General features: G+C 41.0%; 1 protein-coding gene across 1 annotated transcript in view; it reads left to right on the forward strand.

Annotated features, from left to right (window-relative positions):
* Nucleotides 1-24,046, forward strand: part of BCL9 (BCL9 transcription coactivator) — a 93,544-nt gene that overhangs the window by 38,406 nt on the left and 31,092 nt on the right. The gene's annotated exons all lie outside the window — the stretch shown is intronic.

The raw sequence follows: 24,046 nt of genomic DNA on the forward strand, positions 1-24,046 counted from the left end.
GACTGGAGGAATATGACATTAAGTGTATAGCAAAAAGGACGTTAAACAAGGCTGTGCATAGTCACCCCTTACTGCTGTCACTGACCTCAGTGGCCGCCCCTTCAAGGGGCTATGACAGTCGTCCCTGGAAGGACACAGAGTGATTTGAGTGGACAGTGTTTTTACGGTATTTGTTTCTCTGTGGAGGAGAATCTGTGTAGGGAGATGAAGAACCTGCTGCCATCTGGGACCAGAATTCCAGAAGAGTAAACTTATCTGCTCACCTTGGTAGCAGGGGATGGGGCTTTATTTCCAGTGTGAAATGCCAAATAGTCCAAGAATGATAAAATCACCCTAGTTTTTCTTATGAACTCCTAGAAGTCATCTTTGTTGGTATAAATGAGATCATTTAGCCTAATTAGTTCCAAGCTTAATTAGCAGTAATTATCCCAACATGGGAGTAATATCCGAGCAGGAAGTGCCGAGTCCTCGATTAGATAGATCTCTAATTGGTGTTACAATATTGTAATTAAAGCGTGTTTGTACGCCTCTGCCGCAGCACGCGATTTGTTTCATGTCTGATTAAACAGGGAGACCCAGAAGCCTTTGAGAGAGCCAGGACTTTAGATCTGACTCATACATGTTAACCCTGTGACAAAAAAGATTTGGGGCCCCCGCCTCCCTGCCATGGCGAGTGTGCTGCCCTGAGCTTGAGGGTGTTCCTGCCAAGAGGACGTGTACTTGGCTTGCTGATCCCATCCCCTCCTGTGCAGCACGTGCAGGGGAACCTAAGTGTTTGGCTGAAGGTTCACTTGCTAAGTTTTATACTTTTGAGGGCCGCCTCATCTATAAACTGGAGAAGGCTGTACAGAGTGAACAAAGAATCATAGCCATCGTTTACTGAGCACTTACTATATGCCAGAAGCTACACAAAATGGTTTATTTCTTAAAATACTTGTGTATTTATTTGGCTGTGCTGCATGTGGGATCTTAGTTCCCAGAACCAAGGGTTGAACCCATGTCCCTTGCATTGTTAAGCGAATTCTTTTTTTTTTTTTTAGTTCTACCAGTTTATTGCTACCAACCCATCTCCCTCCACCCTCATGTACACATGCTCAGTCATGTAATCCCATTGGACTGCAGCCCGCCAGGCTCCTCTGTCCATGGACTTTTCCAGGCAAGAATACTGGAGTGGGTTGCCATTTCCTTCTCCTAAGCGAATTCTTAACCACTGGGCCACCAGGGAAGTCCCAATAATAGCTATTAAACAATAGCTAGACAGTAATAGCTATTGTTTATTGGGTGTGTGGTCTTCCCAGGTGTTCAGTGGTAGAGAATCTGCCTGCCAATGCAGGAGAAGCAGGTTTGATCCCTGGGCAGATACCTTGGAGTAGGAACTGGCAGCCCACTCCAGTATTTTTGCCAGGAAAATTCCATGGATAGATGAGTATGGTGGGCTACAGTCCTTGAGGTCGCAAACAGTTGGACTTGATTGACTGACTGAGCATGCACCCATTGAGCATGTCCTATGTTCTAGATGCTACACCAAACGCTTTCGATGTCAAAATGCATTAAATCTTTAGAGAAAACCTCTGAGATATAATAGCAGCCATAATCCCTATTTTTACAGACAAGGACCTGAAGATGAGGGAGTTGCTTCACTTGCCAACTCCAGGTCATCCTTCCAGTCTTACCTTGAGCATCACTCCTCCAGAAGGCCACCTCTGACCCCTAGACTAGCTTAGCTCCTTGTCAGTTTCCCTCACAAACTTTACTATAATTTAATTGTCTGTCTTCCCCACCAAATGATAAACTAACTCATTTCTCCTTTGTTCTCTACTCTGTGCTGAGTGCCTAGCACCCAGAGAAGTACCTGCAGTGTAGCAGGTATTTGACAAATAAGAGCTAAATGAATTGTCAAAGACACCCGACTAATAAGACGGGTGATTCAAACTTAGCTACGTGTGGTTCTGTGGTCTGTGTGTTTTCCATTGCATCATGCTTCCTTTTTTTAGTTTTTCAAATTCCAAGCTTAAGTCTCTTGGTAGTACAAGTACAATGAATATGCATTGGAGGGGAGGGATAGGGGAATAGATTTTCTTTTCTCTCATTTTAAAATGCTCTATTACAATTTTGCAGTAGGTCCCTTAACGATTCATCATATTTATCTATTCAATGCTTCAGCCTTATCTTACAATTTAGAGATTTTTGTCCATATTCAAATAATTGGTGCTGTGTTCTAAGTCGCTTCAGTCATATCTGACGCTTTGCAACCCTATGGAACGTAGCCGCCAGGTTCCTTTGTCCATGGGATTCACCAGGCAAGAATACTGCAGTAGGTTGTCATTTCCTTCTCCAGGGGATCTTCCCAACCCAGGGATCAAACCTGAGTCTCTTATGTCTCCTGCCCTGGCAGGTGGGTTCTTTACCACTAGCGCCACGAGGGAAGCCCCAAATAATAGGTGATTGAATCTAATAAACCCAAGAGAGTTGGAGTAAACCAGATAAAATTCATGTGCATTTATGTGTCATTGGATTCTGTAAATTTTTTAAAATGTAACTAGCACTCTCAGTATCTGTATTTCATTGATTCCTGGCTGTAGTTTTGGCACACTCCAAGAATGTCCAGTTATTTTGAACAGTGACGCATGATTCTTGAGAATTTTTTTTTCATAACTTTGCTGGATGTTTAAAAGGCACTAGGAAATGGCTGAAGTGACTTTGCATGCACACACATGGCACAAGAAACATTGTGGAGTAATAAGAGGCAGGCTAGACCAGAACGAAGTCGACGCCTTTAAAACATTGAAAATCAACTGCTATTTATTCTTGGTCACTGCTGCAACATATTTGGGGATTAAGAAGCTCGATGAGAATATTTGTTTATTCATTAGCATTTTTAAACATATTCTTTAAACAAGTAGACGATACACAAAGTGATGTAAAATTCACAGAAAGATAAAAATGAAAAGGCCCCCTTTCACCTTTTCCCATCCCCTAGCCACTTTAGAGATAGCCAGTTTTGCATATGTCTATGCATAGAGATAGTCTATGAATAAGCAAACATATGCTTTTTAAAACGTATTATTTCTTGATAAAACACCACAGTACAGACTGAATCATAAAAGTGAATTAGCTCACTTCCTAGTCTAGGCAAAGACAGGAAGTGAGAGGGAGGAATTCAATATATAGAACCCAAAAGCACAAAGCTCTTTAAGTCTACTTTCTTAGAAACTACTACTAAACATCATGGCTATTGAAACTTGAAACATGGTCCTAATGGATGAGAAATGCTGCGTGACTTGGGACAGTAATGACTTCATCAAGCGTGAGTCCTAAATCAGCCTAGGTGTTCTGTTCTAGCTCTCAGAATGATGGTTCTATACATCTCTTTGTTCAGTATCAGCATGACGAGGCAGAAGCTGTGGGTTCCAGTTACTGTTAGCAACTTAACTTACTGCTGATCTGTCTCTAGAGGAGTTAGGTGAGAAAGTGAGTATGAATTCATGTAGATCTATTAACCATCAAAAGAGAAACGTCTACATAAAGGACATCACCATTATATATTAGTTATCGTGGACAGGGCTTGATGCTTATCTTGGATGACTATTTTAGTGCAAGAATAACCCACAAATCTTCTGACAGTTATTACATAAATATTGGGGAATTTTAATTTTAACTTTTGAATAGCCAGAAATGATCTAACCATGATATTAAAATAATTGGATTTGTATTTGTACAAGTAACAGATAAACCAGGTTAAAATTGCTATGAGTATCTTATGATGCTCAAGGAGTGCCCTGGCCAAGGTCATCATCAGCTTACTCTAGTTTATATTTAGAATTTATTGAGCCCTGCGCATGTTAGGCTTTGTAGAAAATCTGGTGCCTGGAAACTGAGACTCTTATGTTATTTATCATCTCATTTTGTTTATGAAGAACTTGCCTGTAGTCCCTCTAGCATTTCTTTTCACCAAGGCTCACCTTGGGTGGTGGTAGACTCTGATGCTTCTATTATGACGGTGGAAGGTTCTCATGACTCTGAGTAGGCTATGATTACCTTCTGAAATATGACTTTGGCAAACAGAAGGACCAACATGGTGGAATGCTCTGGAAGCATCATCAAGGGCATCATCAAGGACCATAGTAAACTTTTATTTTTATTTTAAATGTTCTGCTCCATTAGGCCTATCAGTGCTCTTGTATTTTGTGTCCCAATTTTTGGCTTAGAAAATATAAACACTAGAGCTAGAACAAAGTGGCTCTAGTTTGGGGCCTGATCTTTTTTTACTTTCCTTAGTGAAAAGGTAAGTTTTTGCTTTGCTTCTCTGGACCTTAATCTTTCCATTTCTAGTGAGATGTTGGACCAAGTGATCTTGAAGGGCGCTTTTGTTTTTAACATTTTAACAGTATGAGCTTTAGAGTAGTGCTTTCAAAGTTTTCTACCTACTGTCTCTCTTTTAAAAATTTTATTTACTTACTTTTGGTTGCACTGCGTCTTCATTGCTGTAAGCAGGCTTTCTCTAGTTGGAGCAAGAAGGGGCTACTTTTCATGGTGGTAGTTGGGATTCTCATTGCAGTGGCTTCTCTTGTTATATAGTACAGGCTCTTGGCATGCGGCCTTCAGTTGCTGCAGCTCAAGGGCTTAATTGCTCCACAGCATGTGGAATCTTCCCAGACCAGGGATCAAACCCCCATCCCCTGCATTGGTCAGTGGATTCTTAGCCATTACACCACCAGGGGAAGTCCCTACCTATTGTGTGTGTGTGTGTGTGTGTGTGTGTTTTAAATAAGCCTTCATGGTGTCAATCTCTGAGTGAATTTGGCTACAGTCATATGATGTATCAAGACATTATGTCAAAAACAAAAAGAAATAAAAAGACTATGTCTGTAGGGACAAACTCCAAAAATCTTTGAAATGTAAGTTAATTGATTATTTCCCTTTTTACCCAGCTTATATTTAGAAGCCCCCCCCACCCCCCGTCCCCGGTAAAATGTTAATACAATCTATATCCTCCCTCTTACTGTATATTTCCTGGCCAGCTTTTCTTTGCCATCACAATATTTCCAAGAATCTGCCTTTTCCTCCTGTTGGCTTATAACTGTCTGTGTAACTTACTTCAGTCATGCCCTTCTCGTCATTAATAAATTTAATTTGTGCTGCTTGTATGATGTTCATCTTTTGGGGCTTCCTATTCTCTATGCCTAGTGCTTTGTACACATTCGGCACTTGGAAAATGGCTGTTGAATTAAACTGAATTTCTGACAATTCCTACCCAGCACATTGCTTCAGACCTTCCTCCAAAGAAACCTTTCTGGACAAAATCAGACTTTTCATTCCCTTAATTTGTCTTCACAGTACTTCAGTACACATGGTTTGTATCATATTAACTTGTTTAGTTATTTGTTCAAGTTGTTCCTTTTGAAGTATGAGTGAACCATAAAGGAACAGTACCCAGACTTGGAGTTATGAAATGTTGATTTTAACTCTGCTGATTTGCTAGTTGAGCGATGGAGGACAGTCAGTCACCCTCCCTAGGTCTCAGTGTTATTGTTTTTGTTTAACATAAAAGATGGAGGGAGGGAAAAGTTGCTACAGGATCAAATGATTCTAGCCTTAGAATTCTGAAATTTGGCATATTGGTTCCTTAACAAGATTATGGGCATTTCTCGTGGCTCAGATGGTAAAAGAATCTGCTTGCAATTCAGGAGACATGGGCTCAATCCCTGAGTTGGGAAGCTCCCCTGGAAAAGCGAATAGCAACCCACTCCAGCATTCTTGCCTGGAGAATCCCATGGACAGAGGAGCCTGGCGGGCTACAGTCCATGGGGTCATAAAGAGTCAGACATGACTGAGGGTCTAACACAAGATGATAGTTCTCAAAGGCAAAGAATTTCCTTTTTCTACATTATGCTATAGATACACTGCCTGACATAGATGGTGCTTAATAGATTCTTCCTTAGAAAATGACTGCTATTCTACTCCTTCTGGCAAGAAAGTTAAACCTGAGGGCGCCCCTCTCGTATCACAGCCCATGACCTGAAAGGGTCCTCGAATCTGCTCTGGGAAATGCTACTCCAGACTCAGACCTTGGCAGCGAAGACCAGCACACTGTATTAGTCATGAAGTTAAGGGGTTCACCTAACAGCTTCGCCTTTTTAAGTGAGTGTGTTTATGGTTTGTGCTGCTTTCCTTGGGAAGATCATTTCCTTACAAGTAATGAGAGCTGTGTGTGATACGGTTACAATCTCGTTCCTCAGCTGGGATGGAGCGCTCACGTGATGCTGAGCAGCGCCCGTTTTCCCACTGGCACGCCCAGGAATGCTAAGTCTGGCAAACATTAACTCAGGAACCACAGCAGCAGTTAGGAGACAGCAGTCTGCCCACCTTCCTGAATCTATCACTACTTTTAGGGTATTTTCTTTTACTTGGTTTGAGCATTGTGCTTTTTCCCCCTTTCATTCATTCTCCTTTCCTCCTTTTTAAAAAAAAAAAAAAGCAAAAACAAAATAAGACATTATATTTCCTCCATGTATCCCCAGCTGAAAGCCCTGATGTTCTCATTCATCTCAGAGCAAGTCTTTTCCTCTTTTGCCTAAGTGATGTACAGCTCAGATGGTAAAGAATCCGCCTGCAACGCAGGAGACCCAGGTTCAATCCCTGGGTTGGGAAGATCCCCCTGGAGAAGGGAACAGCTACTCACTCCAGTATTCTTGCCTAGAGAATCCCCTAAACAGAGGAGCCTGGCGGGCTACAGTCCTTGGGGTCACAAAGATCAGATACAACTGAGCGACTGAGCACACAACACATACACAGTACATGCATTCATCCTCCCTGCCTCCAAGCCAAGGGCCTGGGCGTTGGAAGAACTCTGGAATCTTCCAGAGGTCTCTAGGAGCAGACACTCAAGCAGCCAGCTCTGGATAGAATAGATGGGTTGTGAGATCGCCTCAAAACCGTTCCTGTGTGCTGGAGGAGCTTTCCCAGGAGGGAGAGAAACATATGCAATTTTTCCATATGGCAGGGAAGGGAATGACATATTAGGTGGAAGAAAGCTAACACACATCTGAATGTATGTAAAGAAAAGACATGACTAGAAGGGAGGAGCTGTGGTTTAGGTTAAAACCACAAAGGAAGTGAAGGACGTTACCACCTTCCTCCTTGTGGGCAGAAGAGTCTCCTTTGGCTCATCTCATGGGCTCTGTGAGACTGCGTCTTCCTATAGGAATACATTTATGGCTCCTACCCTTCTAGAAAAGCACCATACACAGTGGTTTGTGGTCTTACAGAGTTTAGACTTGATTTTTAAAGCATAAACATGCTATAAAGTACTTCCATTTCCAAACTTGTCCCAAACAGGCTTCCCTTATCTTAAATAGAAAAGCAAAGACTTAAAGCTGTCTGGGAAATAAAGGGAAGGAAAAGCCTTTTCCCAAGTTACCTTAGCAATTTCCCTCCTTTAACTCTCCTTTGTTTTCCTAGAAGAGACCTTCTGATTAAGTTTTAGCTTAGTGAAGGAAATGAGTAGTAGTTGTGTTCTCCTAATAGCAGTCATTCACTGAGCAGTTACAATATGCTGGCTATTTTCTTTATACTGTCTCTGAATTTCCAAAAGTTTTGAGAGAGAGATTTTAGTATCCCCTATTTTTGTAGGTGGGAAAACTGAGGATAAGAAAAATCAACTCATACCATGATCTTGAACCTTGAACTCAAGTGGGCTTGATGATAACATTTGACCTCTACCCTGCCTTTCCTTAAAATATGGCTTGAGAAACATTTCAGCCACTGATGCCACAAACTTCAAAATAAGATTTGAAACCAGGCTTTACCTAGATGACCCTGGGCAAATTATTTGACCCCTCACAAAGAGTCGGACACGACTGAGCGACTGAACTGAACTGAACTGAAGGTCTTACTTATCTGGTAGGTCTTGACTGGTATGACACTTGCTTAGATCAGGGGTCCCCAGCCTCCAGGATCTAATGCTTGATGATCTGAGGGGGAGCTGATGTAATAATAATAGAAATGAAGTGCACAAAACATGTGATGTGCTTGAATCATCCCCAAACCACCACCCACCCCTAATCTCCCCCCAACAAGTCTGTGGAAAAATTGTCTTCCACAAAACCAGTCCCTGGTTCCAAAAAGGTTGGGGACTGCTGATTTAGATAGTGTTGAGGAAAGTCCTCTTTATTGGCCTCCTTGTAGAACTAAAAGAAGCAACCCATATAAAGAGGTAGCAAATGGACTGGCAAACAGTAAATTCCCCAAAAGACAGCCATTTACTCATTGTGTGTAAGTCAGCTTCTGGACCAAACTGAAAGAGCTGAAGTTTGTTTAAGGGAACCTTCCATTTCCTGAAACTGCCCTAGCTTCTCTCCCTCTTTGCAGCAAAAGATGCATCCAAGTGTAAATGGCTAGTTAACACTTGGAAGAGAGAAGCCATCCCTCTGCAAAAATAAAACAAAAGAAGCAAGCTTTCCTTGTAGAATTCTGTCTTTCTAAAACTTGAGACAACAGTTGTTTGGAGTTTATTTTGGGGGAGTGGGGTTGTTGGCAGAGAAGGAAAAAGAAGCATCTGAATGCCCCTAGCCACACTGTGCACGAGGATAGGTCCTTTAATCTCATGTTTTTCAAGTTATGTTCAGTAGAGGGTCAATTGTAGATTCCAGGTCTCAGCTGCTTTTGATCAGACCTTTTTTTTTACTTTGGTGGTGCTTGAGTTTTAGACCCAGTCAACTGAAACTTTCCTGGCTGAGTCTGTTTTTCATTGCAAATTTTGTCAAGATTTTACATCTAGGTTGCATTGGACAGGTTTTCTTTCTTTTTTTTTTTTTGCCTTCTCTGACTGTTCTGTGTAAACTAGTTTCTGGATTAATTTTTTTCAGTTTATTTTAAATATAATATTAGAGTATCTTCCTAATTACAAGGGTAATAACTACTTACTGTAGAGAACTGTTAGAACAAAAGAATAAAGAAATATAAAATCACTCATGAACTCAGCATCCAGGGCACTATTCACATTTTATTGTATTTCCTCAAGTCTTTTCTCAATATACATATATATGTATATTAACATGAACATAACCAAGGTTGTTTATTTAACCATTCCCATTCTACTGGATGTTTAGCTGCTTCTCTGTATATATAGCTGTCTGAGTTTCCTTATTTTGTTTTTCCTTATAAATAATTCTTAGAAAGGGAATTACATGACAATTAGGGAAAACAGTACAACCTTCCCATTTTTTATTTTAAAAATTATTTGTACCAGATTATTTTGATACTGGCAAGCCTGGGTATGGTCTTTTTTTAGACTCTTGATATATAGTGCCAAACTGATTGCCAGAAATGCTGCTCTAGGACAGGGCAAACTACTATCCATAAGCCAAATCTGTCCCATGGTCTGTTTGTGTCTTGAGCTCAGAATGGTTTTTACATGTTTCAGTGGTTGGGGGAAAATCAAAAGAAGTATAATATTTCATGACACAATTAAAATTATACGGAATTCTCATTTCAGTTCCATAAATAGCATATTTTTGGAACACAGTCATGTTCATTCATTTACATATTGTCTCTGGCTGTTTTCAGCCTACAACGGCAGAGCCCAGTAGTTGCACAAGACTATACGGCTTGCAAACCCTCAATATGTACTGTCTGCTCTTTACAGAAGCAGTTTGCTGACCCCTGCTTTCGTATGTAATCCTACAAGTTGCATGTTAGAGCACTCATTTGATCACATCCTAAACACTGGGATTTTCTTATTTTTTAATTTGAACAAGTCAATGAGTATTTACCAAATGTTTATCATGTGCCAAGTCTGCATAGAAAATATGATTTATTTATTATATTACTTCTTTGAATACAAGTTAGAATGAATTTTTTCATAAGTTCAAGTGATTTTTTTTCTGTTAATTTTCTATGTATATGAAGTGTTCAGCTTCAACTCAGGTATTTACATTTTGCATATTGCTTTTTATATGCTTTTTATATTGCTGTTTATATGCTAAGAACATAAACTTCTTTCAGTCATATTTGTTGAAATCTTATTTGTTGGAAATATTTTTTTCATTAGGCTGTTTGTCTTTTAGTTTTATGATTTTTTAAACATACAGAATTTTACATTTTTATGTAGTCACATCTATTGAATTATTTATTTTTTTCCTTTGATTTTATTCTAAGAATATCTTTGCCTGTCCCCAAGGTCTGATAAATATTTATCTATGTTTTCTTCTAGTTTAAAAAAAAAAAGATTCATTTTTATGTTTATCACTTTAATCCCACTGGAATTTTTTATTATATGGTGTGAGATAAGAATGTGAATTTTTTTCCAAAGAGTAGGACAATTATTTCAGTATTTCTTGAGCAATTCTTCCTTTTTCTACTTACCTGTGATGTCACCTTTACTGATTCTTATGTATCCTGATATGTGTTTCTGGCGATTATTCCAATTATCTTTAAGAATGTGTGTGTGTGTGTATTCCTTGTGGATGTCCACTTTGTTGTTCCTGATTAGTTCTGTACAAGGTATACATCCTGGTTGGAGTTTCAAGCTTTACATTTTTTTGTTCCTCGGGTATTTTACTCCTTTACCACTGTAAATTTCAGTAGCATCTCCCCTTCTTGCGGCCAGTTTGTCAGGAATGTGGTATAAGCTTATGCCCTGAAAGTACACAAATGGTAAGAAAACTTCATACCAAACCAGAGATAGAGGCTAAAGCCAGACCTTGCACATATATGACTTGAAAACTGTAGTACTCATTTATAACCACTCTGGTGACAAACGCTTTCGCATTTGTAACCTAGGAGGTTGGAGGTTTTCTGGCAGAGTAGTATCAGCTGGCATAAAAGGAGCAAGTCTCTGGAAGAGCTTCCCAGAAGAGCTATTACATGATGTGCAGCCCCTAACCTTCTGTTAACGGCTCACCCCAACCCGACCTTGGTTCACAGTGGAGTTATTTCATTTACCAGGTGTGAAAATTGGATTTTACCACAGAGGAGGGAGTTATTGCCTCTCAGGTCTGCTCTTTAGGGGAGCAGAGATTGTGGTGGGATTTATTAAGAGATTTGCTATGCATGGAACATATAATTAGAGATGTGGTCCTTTTAAATGGATTTGCTATCTTTGTCATTTTAGGAGAGCTGTGTTTTTTTTTTTTTCCCCCTGACAGCCTTCTTTCCCGTGTAGGTTGCACACATCCTACCTAGGATCTGAATATTTTATTCGGCACCATTCTGCCAAGAGAGGGACCTCAGGGGTGTGGCAGGGAGTACAGCTCAGGGGGATGGTGGAGACTGCCTATGGTTTGGATGGTAGTCACACATTGATACTAAGAATGGGAGGGAGGATGATAAAGTAATTTTCATGTTTATTAATTGCTATCTGGTCCAGGGCCCAGCTTGATAGAGATATTAGGGTCATTCTGAGACTCTCTGATGAAGGAATTCTTGAAAATCAAGAGTTCAGACTTAATTACCTGTTGTTAGAGGCTGTGTCTGTTGTTAGAGATGGTTTCAATTTTAGGATCTGGTTAAGCACATCTTCTTTATAGGAAGATACCTTGTTTACTATGATGATGGAGGAGGTGGCTGAATTTATTATTGTTTAGCAGTTCTAGCACACTTTGTTCTTGTTGAGTGCCTTCAACTTATTTATATATGTATATTGGTTGCCCTCTGCAGCACTCCCATGAGATGAGTGGGTGATAAGTTTTATTATCACCTGCTTTTCCATCAAGAAGGAGAATGGGAGCTCCTGGGTTTATAGCTCAGAGTGCCTGTCACCTTGTTAGGGGATCCTCAGCAAAGTGGTGATGAAGGCAGCCCTTGCAGCCTTCCTCCAGCCCAGCTCCCTGTTGGTCTGCGAGCTGCTCTCATCCTGTACCCTGCTAGCCAGGGGCTGCTCCCTTAAAATAAAAATTATCACTATTCTTGGCCTCTGACTCTGTGGCACCACTTTACACCTAAACACCTCGCTTCCTCACCTGCTTTACAGTAAGGACGCCTTCTCTCCTGCTTTGCTTTTAAAGGCCTTACTGTTTTCCTCACTGCCCAGCTCAAATCCCTGGAGTCACTGGTGACTCAGCCGCTCCACTCACCTCAGCTGCCCAGTGAGCCATGGAGATTCTGTCACCTGCATGTCTTTGCATTTGTCACGTCCCTCCTCTTCCCCCTGCCACTGCCCTAAATCATAATATCCCTACTTGGAGTACTGCAGTAGCCCTTACGTGGGCCCCCACTTTCCATCCTCAGCTTGCCTGTCTTCCTAAGAACAGCCTTGATAAATACCACTCTCTCTCTGCCTCCATTCTCCAGAGCTCCCCACTGTCTTCCGATTTAAGTGCAGATTCTTACCCTGCCCTGGTGGCTGAGATGGTAGAGAATCTGCCTGCAATGCAAGAGATCTGGGTTCAATCCCTGAGTCAGGAAGGCGCCATGAAGGAGAGAATGGCTACCCACTTCAGTATTCTTGCCTGGAGAATTCCGTGGACAGAGAGGCCTGGCGGGCTGCAGTCCATGAGGTCACAAAGAGTCAGACAGGTCTTAGAGACTAACACTTCTTACCCTGTTCTCAAACCCTACCTTCCTTTTAGCCTTCTCTCCTAAACGGCTTTTACTGCTCCTCAGGACAGAGGAGCTTGATAACCAGGCGCCTGCGGGGAGAGGTCCTGAGTCGGCAGGTCTGCTGGCCGGCCCAGAACTCGAGCTGTTGGCAAGCATCCCCCCAAATCCCCCTTCCCCCACGCCCACCACGGCCAGGTGCACCCAGTGCGTGCCGCGCGCTCTGGACCACGCACGGCTCGGGCACTGTTCTCACCAGGGCACATGCTCTCAGCCCCTGGGCCTGGCTATGCTGTTCTTTTCGCCTGAAACACTCCCCACCCTGCCCCATCTCCACCTGTTGAAATTTTTCTCATGCTTTCAGGCCCAGCTCAAATATCTCCTCCTTTAAGATTGTTCCAAAAGGAGAGGATGCAAACTTCCCAGCATTAAATGTAAGGTCCGTTCACACGGAACAGCCCCGCTATACAGTTCCAGTCCCGACTCCTGCCCAGGTTCCTCCGCTATCCCTAAACTCCCACTGAAAATGCATTCTCAGAACAGACTCTTTTACACATACCTCTGCCCGGAATGCGGTGCCCCTCCCCCCTCTTCCTCCCTTCCCCCATCTCTCTCTCGGTCTCCCTTTAAAAAAAAAAAAACTTATCCTACTAGGCTCAGCTCATATGTCACTTCCTCCGTGCCACATTCATCACAACCAAGTCTCACTAGGCTCTCCCCGCCCCCGCCGGCACGAAGGCACTCCCTCCCCTGTGCTTCCTCGGCCTCCTACACCTCCTAGAGAATTCCATGCCAGTAGCTTACTTCGTGTTTTACCCCTTTAGCTTAATCCTAGGCAGTGACCTTGACTAAGGTGGTATTCCGCGGCCCTGGCACCGAGTGGACACTCATCACTCCTTCTGGAATGCGAGCACGAGGCAGTCTCTTTTCTCCTGAGCATCCCTCCCCCAGGACGATCTTTGATCTTTGCCCTCTCCCCTTAGCATTGCTCTTCCCTTGTCTTTTCTGCACTTGTCTTTTGCCTCCTACTAAATTGCAGGCACCCTTGAGGGAAGAAGCCTTGCAGGGTTTCCCTCCCCGTCCCCCAGCCTGGCTCCTTTACCCGTGGCGGGAGCTCGATAAATGCTTGCTTAATTGAATTGTAGGGCGTTGTGCTCAGCTAGCTGCTAAACAACCCCATTTAAGGGGTTAACTAATAACGCTTGGAGAAGTTCTTCTCCTCTGGGGGTATTTGCAATTTAATGGAAATCTTAAAAACCCAAAGGAAATGTTCACTAATGGTGGGACTGCAGGCACCCAGGGAAGCTCACTTTTGGTGGCGGTGAATGAGGACTGGGAGTGGTTTCCAGCCTGGGAGTCCTTCACCTTTTTAGTGACATGGACCCCCTTGAGCAGTCTGGTGAAGCCTATGGACAGAATCATGATTTTAAACGTGTAAAATAAAATACATAGTGATATAAAAATAGTGCATAATGAAATAATTTCAATAATGAAATATCAAAAATATTCAAAGCCTCTAATTCGTAATATAGTAATTTATGTGCTTCTTTATTAGGGCATTAATTTTAAAAAAAGTCTATTGGCAGGTCTAATAACTACTGTAATTCTGTCATAGTCGTGAGTGTAAACAATATTTAGAATATCTGCCACAACTGTAAGATGATGTGAAAATGTCTGTGATTCTATTGGTAAAAAGTCACGGGTTGCTCTGCCTTGATCTATTGCCTATCTTCATCATTGAAGGAAATGATAAATTTCAGGTAGAAGTTAGTGAAATTTAAGTTTTATTCCCCCCACCCAATCTAAATTCTATCTCAGTCCACCTTGGACCCAGGATTTGGAACCCGTTGCTTAGCCGTGTGGGTGGTGGGTGGTCCTGAAGCCAGTGTGGTTTCAATCTTGGGCTTCCTTTTCTATCTTGAGCTTCATGAGTCTTTGAATTTTTTTTTTCCTTTACTTTCACAGCCAAGGACTGTAGTCTAATTTTGCTTCATTTACACCAACCAGAAATGTGAAAGAAGGAGAAACAAAGAATTGTCAGGCCTTAGGGGAGGGAAGGGGTCTTTAGTCCCTAGCCTGGGAGGGTCTCCTCCCCAAAGCTCTAAGCTTTGGTTAGGGATGGAGTCGAGGCAGGAGGAGGAAGGGTCCACGAATTCTGAGGTGGAAAAGCAGTTGTAGTTTATCTGAGAATCTCTGCTGCCTCCTTCTAAATTCAGAAGTCAATATTGGGGCCAAAGAGCCTGATTCCAGGGGTAGTCCAGCACAGTATCCATCCTTCTTGGTTGCCAGTGACTAAGTGAAATATCATTGCTCTTGAAAACTGCACTCCCTAATGCTGATGTTATTTCTAATTTGGGTAAAAATGTTTGTGCAGTTCTTTTTAGCACCAAAATACAGGGAACATATTCAGTCCATTCCCAGTTATCCTTGTGTGTTTTAGTCACTTAGAGGCAATTTTCCCCCAAGTAGATTTACCCCACTCTTTGCCATGCTGTGTGGCACGTACCTTTGCTGTTAGTGGGTGTATGCTTAGACAATACAAGTAAATTTGAATATTAGCTGGATATGTTGCTACCAGGATGAACACCATGTCAGCCCAGGTAAACTATTATCCCTGCCCCTAAATGGTAGTTACACCAAATGTTTGCCATTGGCATCTTCCTTTCTTCCTTTCCTCTTGTGTGTGTCTGTTTGTGTGTGTGTGTGTGTATGTGTGTGTGTGTGAGCTCATCCATTTTTATTCCTTCCACTTTCACCTCTGCACCTGCAACTCTTACCTGGTGGGACATCTCCATTTTAGTGTCCAGCGGTCACCTATGATTCCAAAACTTAACTCTCTTCCTTCACAAACCAGCTTCACCTTTCTAAAGAACATCTTTATTGAGATGTAACTTGCATACCCTAAATTCACTCATTTTAAGTGTATATATGGCTCAATGATTTTTTTTTTTTGTAAATTTACAGTATTGTGCAACCATCACCAAAACCCATTTTTATAACCTTTGCTTCACCCCAAAAAGATCCCTCATACTCATTTGCAGTTGATTCCCATTTCCAGTCCCACTAATCTGCTCTCTCTTATAGCTTTGTTTTGTTTGGACATTTCATGTAAAAAACATTATACAATACTATAGTCTTTTGTATCTGGCATCTTCCCTGGTGGCTCAACCTGTAAAGAAACCATCTGCAAATGCAAGAGACTTGGGTTCAATCCCTGGGTGGGGAAGATCTGCTGGCGAGGGAAATGGCAACCCACTCTAGTATTTCTGCCTGGAGAATCCCATGGACAGAGGAGTACAGTCTATGGGGTCCCAAAGAGTCCAACATGACTGAGTGACTAACATTTTCGCTTTTCTTTTCTTTCACTTAGCAAGTGATTTTGAGGTGCATCCATGTTATAGTGTGTATCAGTACTTGATTTTTTTTATTGTTGAATATATTCTACAGTATTGTTATGTGTGTGCATACATGCTAAGTCACTTTAGTCATGTCTGACTCTCTTCAACTCTATGGACCGTAGCCTGCCAGGCTTCTATGGGATTCTCCCGGCAAGAATACTGGGAGTGGATTGCCATGCCCTCCTCATACCACATTTTATTTATCCATTTATCAGTTGATGGACGTTTGGATTGTTTTCACCTTTTGGCTATTGAGATAATGTTGCTGTAGGACATTCACACACAAGTCTTTGTGGACATGCAGGAGTGGAATTGCTGGGTTGTTTGGTAAACTTATGTTTAACTTTTTAAGAAACTATGGAACTGCTTTCAAAGGTGGCTGTGCCATTTTACCATCCCACCAGCAGTGTATGAGAATTACAGCATCTCTTCATTCACACAACACTTGTTATTGCCTGACTTTTCAAAACTGTATCCCTAGTTGGTATGTAGTGTTATTTCACTGTGGGCCAGTGCCATTTTCAAACCACTCCTATTTCTGACCACAGTGTCCCTCTTTTCACAGGTTTTATGGCTAGAAGCCAAACTTATGCTATTTTTCCTTCCTCTTGTATTTTCATGCTGCAGAAGTGAGCTACCATAATCTTTCTCAGATAGCCCCTGGCCTGGCCACCTTTTCATCCCCCCTCACACTATCCTACCTGGCTCTGCATCATCTCACAATTACTACACATTAGTCTTCCAGCTGCTTTCCTTGCTGGCTGTAGCTCTCTCTTCAAATTGTCCTTCCTGTAGCTGCAGATTCATTGTTAGTATCATCACATGAAAAGGATATTTCATGGATGTGGAATTGGGGGATCTGTGCTCCAGTCCAGGAATCACACTCGTTATCACATGACCTTGAATTAGTTCTGTAACTTATCTGAGCCTAGTCTCCTTCCTTAAGTTACTTACCCTCTCTTGACACCAGTTAGGAGAGTCCCCATTTCCTCATGGGCAAAGTAAGGATAGTAATAGAGCCTATCTTACAGAGTTGTTGTGAACCAACCATGTAGTCCATTTAAAGACCTTAGCACAGTGCCAGGTGTATGGAACACTCAGTCAGTGCTGACTAAGACTACTATTTTAATGATAACTATAACTACTATTATTATTCACTATGATGGAGGTATCTTCTGAACCTTATCACGTGGTTATCGTAAGAGTTGGCTGTTGCTATGAATATGAAAACACTTTGAAAGACACAATGTAAATTGCAGTGGTGTTATTTTTACACAATTTTTCCCTTGTTCAGGAGAGAGGTTGTGTAGGTTAGTAGCAAGGGCACAGGTGTTGCCACCAGCCTAGCATTCAAATCTGGAATGTGCTATTTAAGTATTGTGAGGCTTGGGCAGTCATTTAACCTCTGCATTTGGGTTTTCTTGTCTATAAAATGGGTGTAATTATAAATCACATTCAGGATGATGCTGTAAGGAAGGTGCCTGTTCCATAAGCAGTGTTCAGTACACTGTGACCTTTTTATTAATAAAGATATATAATTCTGGTTATTTAGGTATATAAACACATATATACATCAGTGGTAAAGAATTCGCCTGCCAATGCAGGAGACACTGGTTCAATCCCTAGATCAGGAAGATAGCCTGGAGAAGGAAATGACAACCTATGTCAGCACTCTTGCTTGAGAAATCCCATGGACAGAGAAGCCTGGCGGGCTACAGTCCTTAGAGTCACAAAAGATTCAGACACGACTTAGCAAATAAACAACAATGGCAACATGCATACTTTGGTTCTGTTTTGATAAATACAGACATCTAATGCAATATTTGTTAGTATTTTCAGATACCCATATTTTTGTTAAATGGCTACTAGTAAATAACATTATAAAATTATTCATCAAAAAGTTGTAAATTTTTAAGCATGTTACCTTTTTTTTTACACTATTGTTTTATTTAGAATGAACAATCTTTTAGTTGAAAGTTACTAATAGACATGAAGAAAAAGTAAGCATGTTATTTTTTAATACTAAGGTCTTGGTTACTCTTTTTATTGAAGTATAGTTGCTGTATAATATTTCATAAGTTACAGGTATACAACATAGCGATTCATAATTATTAAGGTTACATATATTCCATTTCTGGAGAAGGCAATGGCAACCCACTCCAGTATTCTTGCCTAGAGAATTCCGTGGACAGACCATGAGCTCGCAAAGAGTTGGACACAACTGAGGGACTAACACTTTCTTTTTCTATACTCCGTTTATAGTTATTTTATAATATTGGCTATATTCCCCATGTTGTACAATATATCCTCATAGCTTATTTTATCTGGCCTTTTTAAAAACTTACCATGTATCCTTCTTGTATGCTTTCTATAAATTATATTTTGTGTAATGAATTCCCAACTTATTTAACCAATCATATGCCCCATTGCTTCCTAACACCCGTGCTGAAGAGAGGCTGTAGTGTGGGCTGGTTAAGAGCTTTCACCTCCGGCTGACTTGGGTTTTAAACTCAGCTCCCACTTAGCTGCATGATTTAGGACAGTTACTTACTCCTTGAAGCATCTGGCGCCTCAACTGTAAAAACAGTTCGTATCTCATGACGTTATTATGTGTATCAAATGAGACAATATAAATGTAGTGTTTAGTGCCTGGCACATGCAAATACTAAATGCTCAATAAATGACAGCTGTCATCATGTTTGTTGGTAATGACCTTTACTGTTATCATTTTCTGTCCACACATGTGCTGTGCTTCTTTTAGTCCGTGGCTTGCTCCTTGTCTCTCTTCCCTTGAGGTCATCAACCCCTCTTGGAACTGCCCAAAACCTATTCTTCAAGGCCCCGTTCAATTTAATCCTTCAGATTATTGCTTGCTACTCCAAACTCTACTCATTGCTTTTTTTTTTCCCTACAAGTCTAGAGTTTTGTGTCATATCTGTTATACAATTTAGGAGTTAGTTGTTATTAATTTTTATGCTTCCTCATTTGGACTATATGGTGCCTGAGAGGGACTATTTTTTCAGCCTCTAGTGAAATTCTCACTCTCCTTAATTTGGCATTAAGACAGATAGTAGGTGTTTTATTAGTTTTTGATAACACAGAAAGCAAACATGTAAAAGTCGTTATGAAAATTTAAAACCAGGGGTTTCTTGATCACCTGTATGGTCTCCTTCATTAATATGAATGAAGATTTGTCCTGAGAAAAATTATTTATTGTAAAACACAGCACAGAGAGGAGAAAGGCGTGGTGACTGAAGAGTTCCAGAGTGAAGATCAGCACTGTTTGTTGTTAGCGTCTTTACTGACATGAATGACCTTCTTTTTGCTTTCCTCATCACTTCTTGGTCTCCCTCTGCTGTCTCACCTCTTTTTCCAATCCCAAAGGACCTGCTGTCCTCGGGAAGCCCTCAGAGTATCTCCTTCTAGCTTGAGTTTCTGAGGAAAAACTTTCTCCAAGCTTCAGCATTAGCCTTTTCTTTGTTCTCCGTATTTCCTCAGTATTGTTGGCAGTTAAGAAGGACAGAGGTCTGGCCAGATAAAATTTTAAAGTGAAAAAGGGCTGACCCCTTATTATGTCCCTTCCCAAGGTATTGGGAAAGTGGCATCTCAAATCCAAAGGTATGAATGTCTAATGACAGAATTTAAAGGACTGTATTAGGAGAGTTGAAGAGATACCAGTGAGTGAGATGTGATGTGACAATAAGTGAAGTATTGAGGAGATGGCCTTTTCAGTGCTCCTAAAATCTCTCTTAAGGCCAACCCCATTGTGGATAATCCAGAGATGCACAAATGTAATAACAATAACCATCAAAAAATAATAATACTAATAACCAACATTTATTGGGTACCTACAGTGTGCCAGGCACTCTTCCTACATGTCTATATGCAGTCATTCATTTGTTCCATACACTATCATTACTCCATTTTATGGAAGAAAAAACTCAACCCTAGAGAAGTTAAGTAATTTTTCTAAAGTCACACAGCCCTCTAATAAAAAGCTGGGATTCAAGCCAGGCAGTCTGACTGAGAGGCTCTCCACCCAGAAATGCTTTTTTGATTCATGATTCTCCCCTTGTAAACTAGTCTGGGAAGAGGCAACTTCATGATAAAAACCTAGATATCACCACCATCATCATAATCATCGCCATCATCACAGCAAATAGGGACCTATGCCACTCTGTACAGGGCACAGCACAGAATGCTCAGAAGACAAAGAGGCATCGGCCCCACTGCACGTCTGAACTTGACCCCTTAACCCTTCAGATTGCTTCAAATGCCTCCACTACCACACAGCAGTTTCTGCTCACCTCACCCAGCTCCCAAGAATGTACCTCCTCTTGACTGCCACTTTTTGCCTCTGCTCTGCCACTTATTTATTACTTTCTATCTTGTATTGCGGTTATTTATATACATTCTTATACAGCCAAGCCTTTGCTCATTGCTGAGTCTTTTGCCTGGTTGACTGCTACACATTTTTTAAGACTGTGCTCAGGACTTATTGCGTCCCCTGACTCTCCTGTCTGAATTAGATATGCCTCCTCTGTGTGCCCCAAATGCCTGGTATGTATCCATATGCTAGCATTTACTATGTGCTGTGCTGTGCTTAGTCACTCAGTCATGTCTGACTCTTTGATACCCCGTAGACTGTAGCCCACCAGGCTCCTCTGTCCATGGTGATTCTCCAGGCAAGAATACTGGAGTGGGTTGCCATGCCCTGCTTCAGAGGATCTTTCCAACCCAGGGATTGAACCAGTATTTACTATACTTGATTATAAATGTTTGCTTATCAGTATCCCTAACTGGATAGATCCCAGATTCAAATGTCAGGGAACATGTCCTCTTCTTATTTGAATCTTCGGTACTTTGCAAAGTACCTGGCAAATTAGACATTTTCTCTTCCCCGCCCCCCCGGATGAATGAATCTTCCACATAAGTCTGATTATACTTTGAAGACAAAACGGTGTGCCTGATTCATTTTTTGTTCCCCTCAAGATGCCCTGCATCTAGTAGATACTCAATAAATGTAGCAATAACTCAACGACTTTGAAACACAAAGAGGTGTAAGATTCTGCTCTCAGGACATAGGGAAGGACTGGCAACTACAACAAAAGGTAGATGATATTATTATTGGGCTTCCCTGGTGGCTCAGCAGTAAAAAATCCTCCTGCAATGCAGGAGCTGCAGGAGACATAGGTTCGATCCCTGGGTCTGGATGATCCCCTGGAGGAGGGCATGACAACCCCCTCCAGTATTCTTGCCTGGAGAATTCCATGGACAGAGGTGCCTGGTAGGCTACAGTTCATAGGGTCAGAGAGTTGGACAGGACTGAAGTGACTTAGCACGCATGTACACACGCTATTAATATTAAACACTTGCATATCTAAGCTGTGTTCTAAAACAGGCGATATAAACATCTACTACTGAACTTAATGATAAAGAAAATAACATTTTTTTTCTATGAAGTTTGAAGTAAAATACAGTCTAATATTCAAATCCAGGTCCTGGTAACTCTAAAGCCACTGTTTTTCCTGCTATACTATATTGTGGAGATGTTAGGATAGTTGGGCCCAGAAGAACAAGTAGGGCTTAAATAATTAGAGAGGAATTAGCGCTGCACAAATGATTATACACACACACACGTATGTACATGTATGCACACACACAAGTCTTTCGGGAAGATCTATTTAGGAAGAACGTGGAGAATTGACTGAGAGGAGAAGCTGGAGGCAGGAATGTCTATTTAGAAACTATTACAACAGTCCCACCTTGGGAACAGAAAACAAGAAATTGATTTAAGGAGGAATTTGTGGACACTGATGGTTGAGTAAAATACATAGCAGCTAGAAATTTTGAGTCAGGATTACTCCAAAATTTCGAGCCTAAGTGAGAGACAGTGTATAATTTTGAAAGATGGTGAGTTTGTTTTTTGATGTGTTAAACTGACTCCTACATGGGCAAACCGAGTGGATAGAAATGCAGGATTTAAGCTCAAGAGAGGCCTGTGTTAGACCTGCAAATGTGTTGATCAACTGCAAAGAGGTAATAGCTAAAGTTAGGAGAGCAAGAGAGAGAAATCCTAGGGAGAAGTGGAGAAACAAAAGATCAAAACACCAAGGAGTTTAAGGAACATTCAAGAAATGTTCAAGTAAAGGAAGTATTTAAGTCAATAAAGAAGACAGACCTCTAGGTATCCATTAGAAGGAAATGAAATCATGATCTTCAAGTGATATCTGCACCCCCATGTTGACAGCAGCACTGTTTACAATAGCCAAGTATCCATCAACAGATGAATGGATAAAGAAAATATGCTATATACATACAGTGAAATATTACTCAACCACAGAAATGAAGTTATGCCATTTGCCATTACTTGGATGAAACTTGAGGGCATTATCCTGAGTGAAGTAAGGTAGACAGGGAAAGACAAATACTGTGTGATCTCACTTATACGTGAAATCAAAAAACCCCAAACTCACAAAAACGGAGAATAGACTGGTTATTACCGGAAGCAGAGGGTAGAGGGTTGGGGGAAAGGTATGAAGGTATTCAAAAGGTGGCTCAGTGGTAAAGAATCCGCCTGCCAATGCAGGAGATGCAGGAGAAGTGGGTTCAATCCCTGGGTCCAGAAGATTCCTTTGAATAGGGAATGGCAGCCCACTCCAGTGTTCTGGCCTAGAAAATTCCATGGACAGAGGAGCCTGGCAGGTCAGACATGACTGAGCACGCACACACACACATGCATTCAAAAGGTATAAAATTAAAAAAAAAAAAAAGGTATAAAATTCCAGTTATAAGATAAATAGGATGTGGGGGTGTAATGTACAGCATGGTGACTATAACCAACAATACTATAGTGTATATTTGAAAGTTGCTAGGAGAGTAGGTCTTAAAAAAGTTCTCATCACACATACACAAATCGTAACTATGTGAGGTGATGGATGTTAACTAAAGTTAAGTGGTAATCATTTCATAATATATACATATATTGAATCATTATGTGCATACCTTAAACTTAAACAATGTTGTATGTCAATTATATCTCAATAAAATTGGGGGATGGGGGCTAGACAAAACAAGAATATCATTGTATCTTGGAGTTCAGACTGTAAGAGAGTAAAAAAAGGATATTCATCGGATGGATTTGGTGATTAGGTTTGGCCATATTGGAGAAAGGATTTTGGTTAAATGGTTAGGTTAATTACAGAGGAAGAAAAGGAATTGTGATGGGAGAGAATGTAGGTTACCCTTTAGATAAACTGGGGATGAAAAGAAAGGGGGGGAAAGAGTATTTGTGTAAGAAAGATTTTACTAAAGATTCTAAAGAGTAAGTAAATGGAAGACAGACGGATAACTGAGCAAAACCCTTCCAAGCTGAGATGAGATGACAAGGTTGGTCTTGCAGTGTAGAAGTAGGAGACAAAGTTTGGAGTAATTGCTGTAGGAAATGATATAGGAAGCAATAAGGATGCATAAAAGGATTGCCAAGTAAAATCCAATAAAGTTTGATTGAAGTTCCATCACCTGAAATTTGATTGAGATCCATTTTTTTTTTTTTTTTTTTGGTTTCATGGGGGATTTTCTTCTAGTAATGTCTGCCAGCCCAGGAGTGAAAACAAATGTGGGTACATCTCAGCCATAGGAATTTCAATTGCTGGAATGATAGGTGGTCAAGGATTCCAAAAGGCAATGTGGCTAGTAAGAGCAACCTGGACTCAAACCATGGAAGTGAAGTCAAAGCTGCAGTAGTTAGGTACCAACTCCAGAGAAGCTGGGAAGAGACTGATTGTGGGAAGTGGGAAGATTTTAGTAGTGAAGGCAGAACCCAGGAAAAATAAAATAGGCGCGTGTGTGTGATGGGCAAAATTCCTGGAGAAATGTCTAGCAGGAGAAAATGAAATTAAATAGTAGAAATACTTGCAGAGAATTATTCTTGGGAAAGAGGTTAAGAATTTTAAAAATGAAATAGTAAATTAGTGGAAACTGAAGAAGAAAGGAGACATGAGACTGTAAGGACAGATGTGAAGAACCACCTGAAGACCAAGAGATCTAGGGGAGAAATGGGTACAGCACGTGGAACATATAGGTTGTTTCTCATTGAGCCATGATGGACT

Source organism: Cervus canadensis, chromosome 2 (genome assembly GCF_019320065.1).
Source record: "Cervus canadensis isolate Bull #8, Minnesota chromosome 2, ASM1932006v1, whole genome shotgun sequence".
NCBI classification, from domain to species: domain Eukaryota; kingdom Metazoa; phylum Chordata; class Mammalia; order Artiodactyla; family Cervidae; genus Cervus; species Cervus canadensis.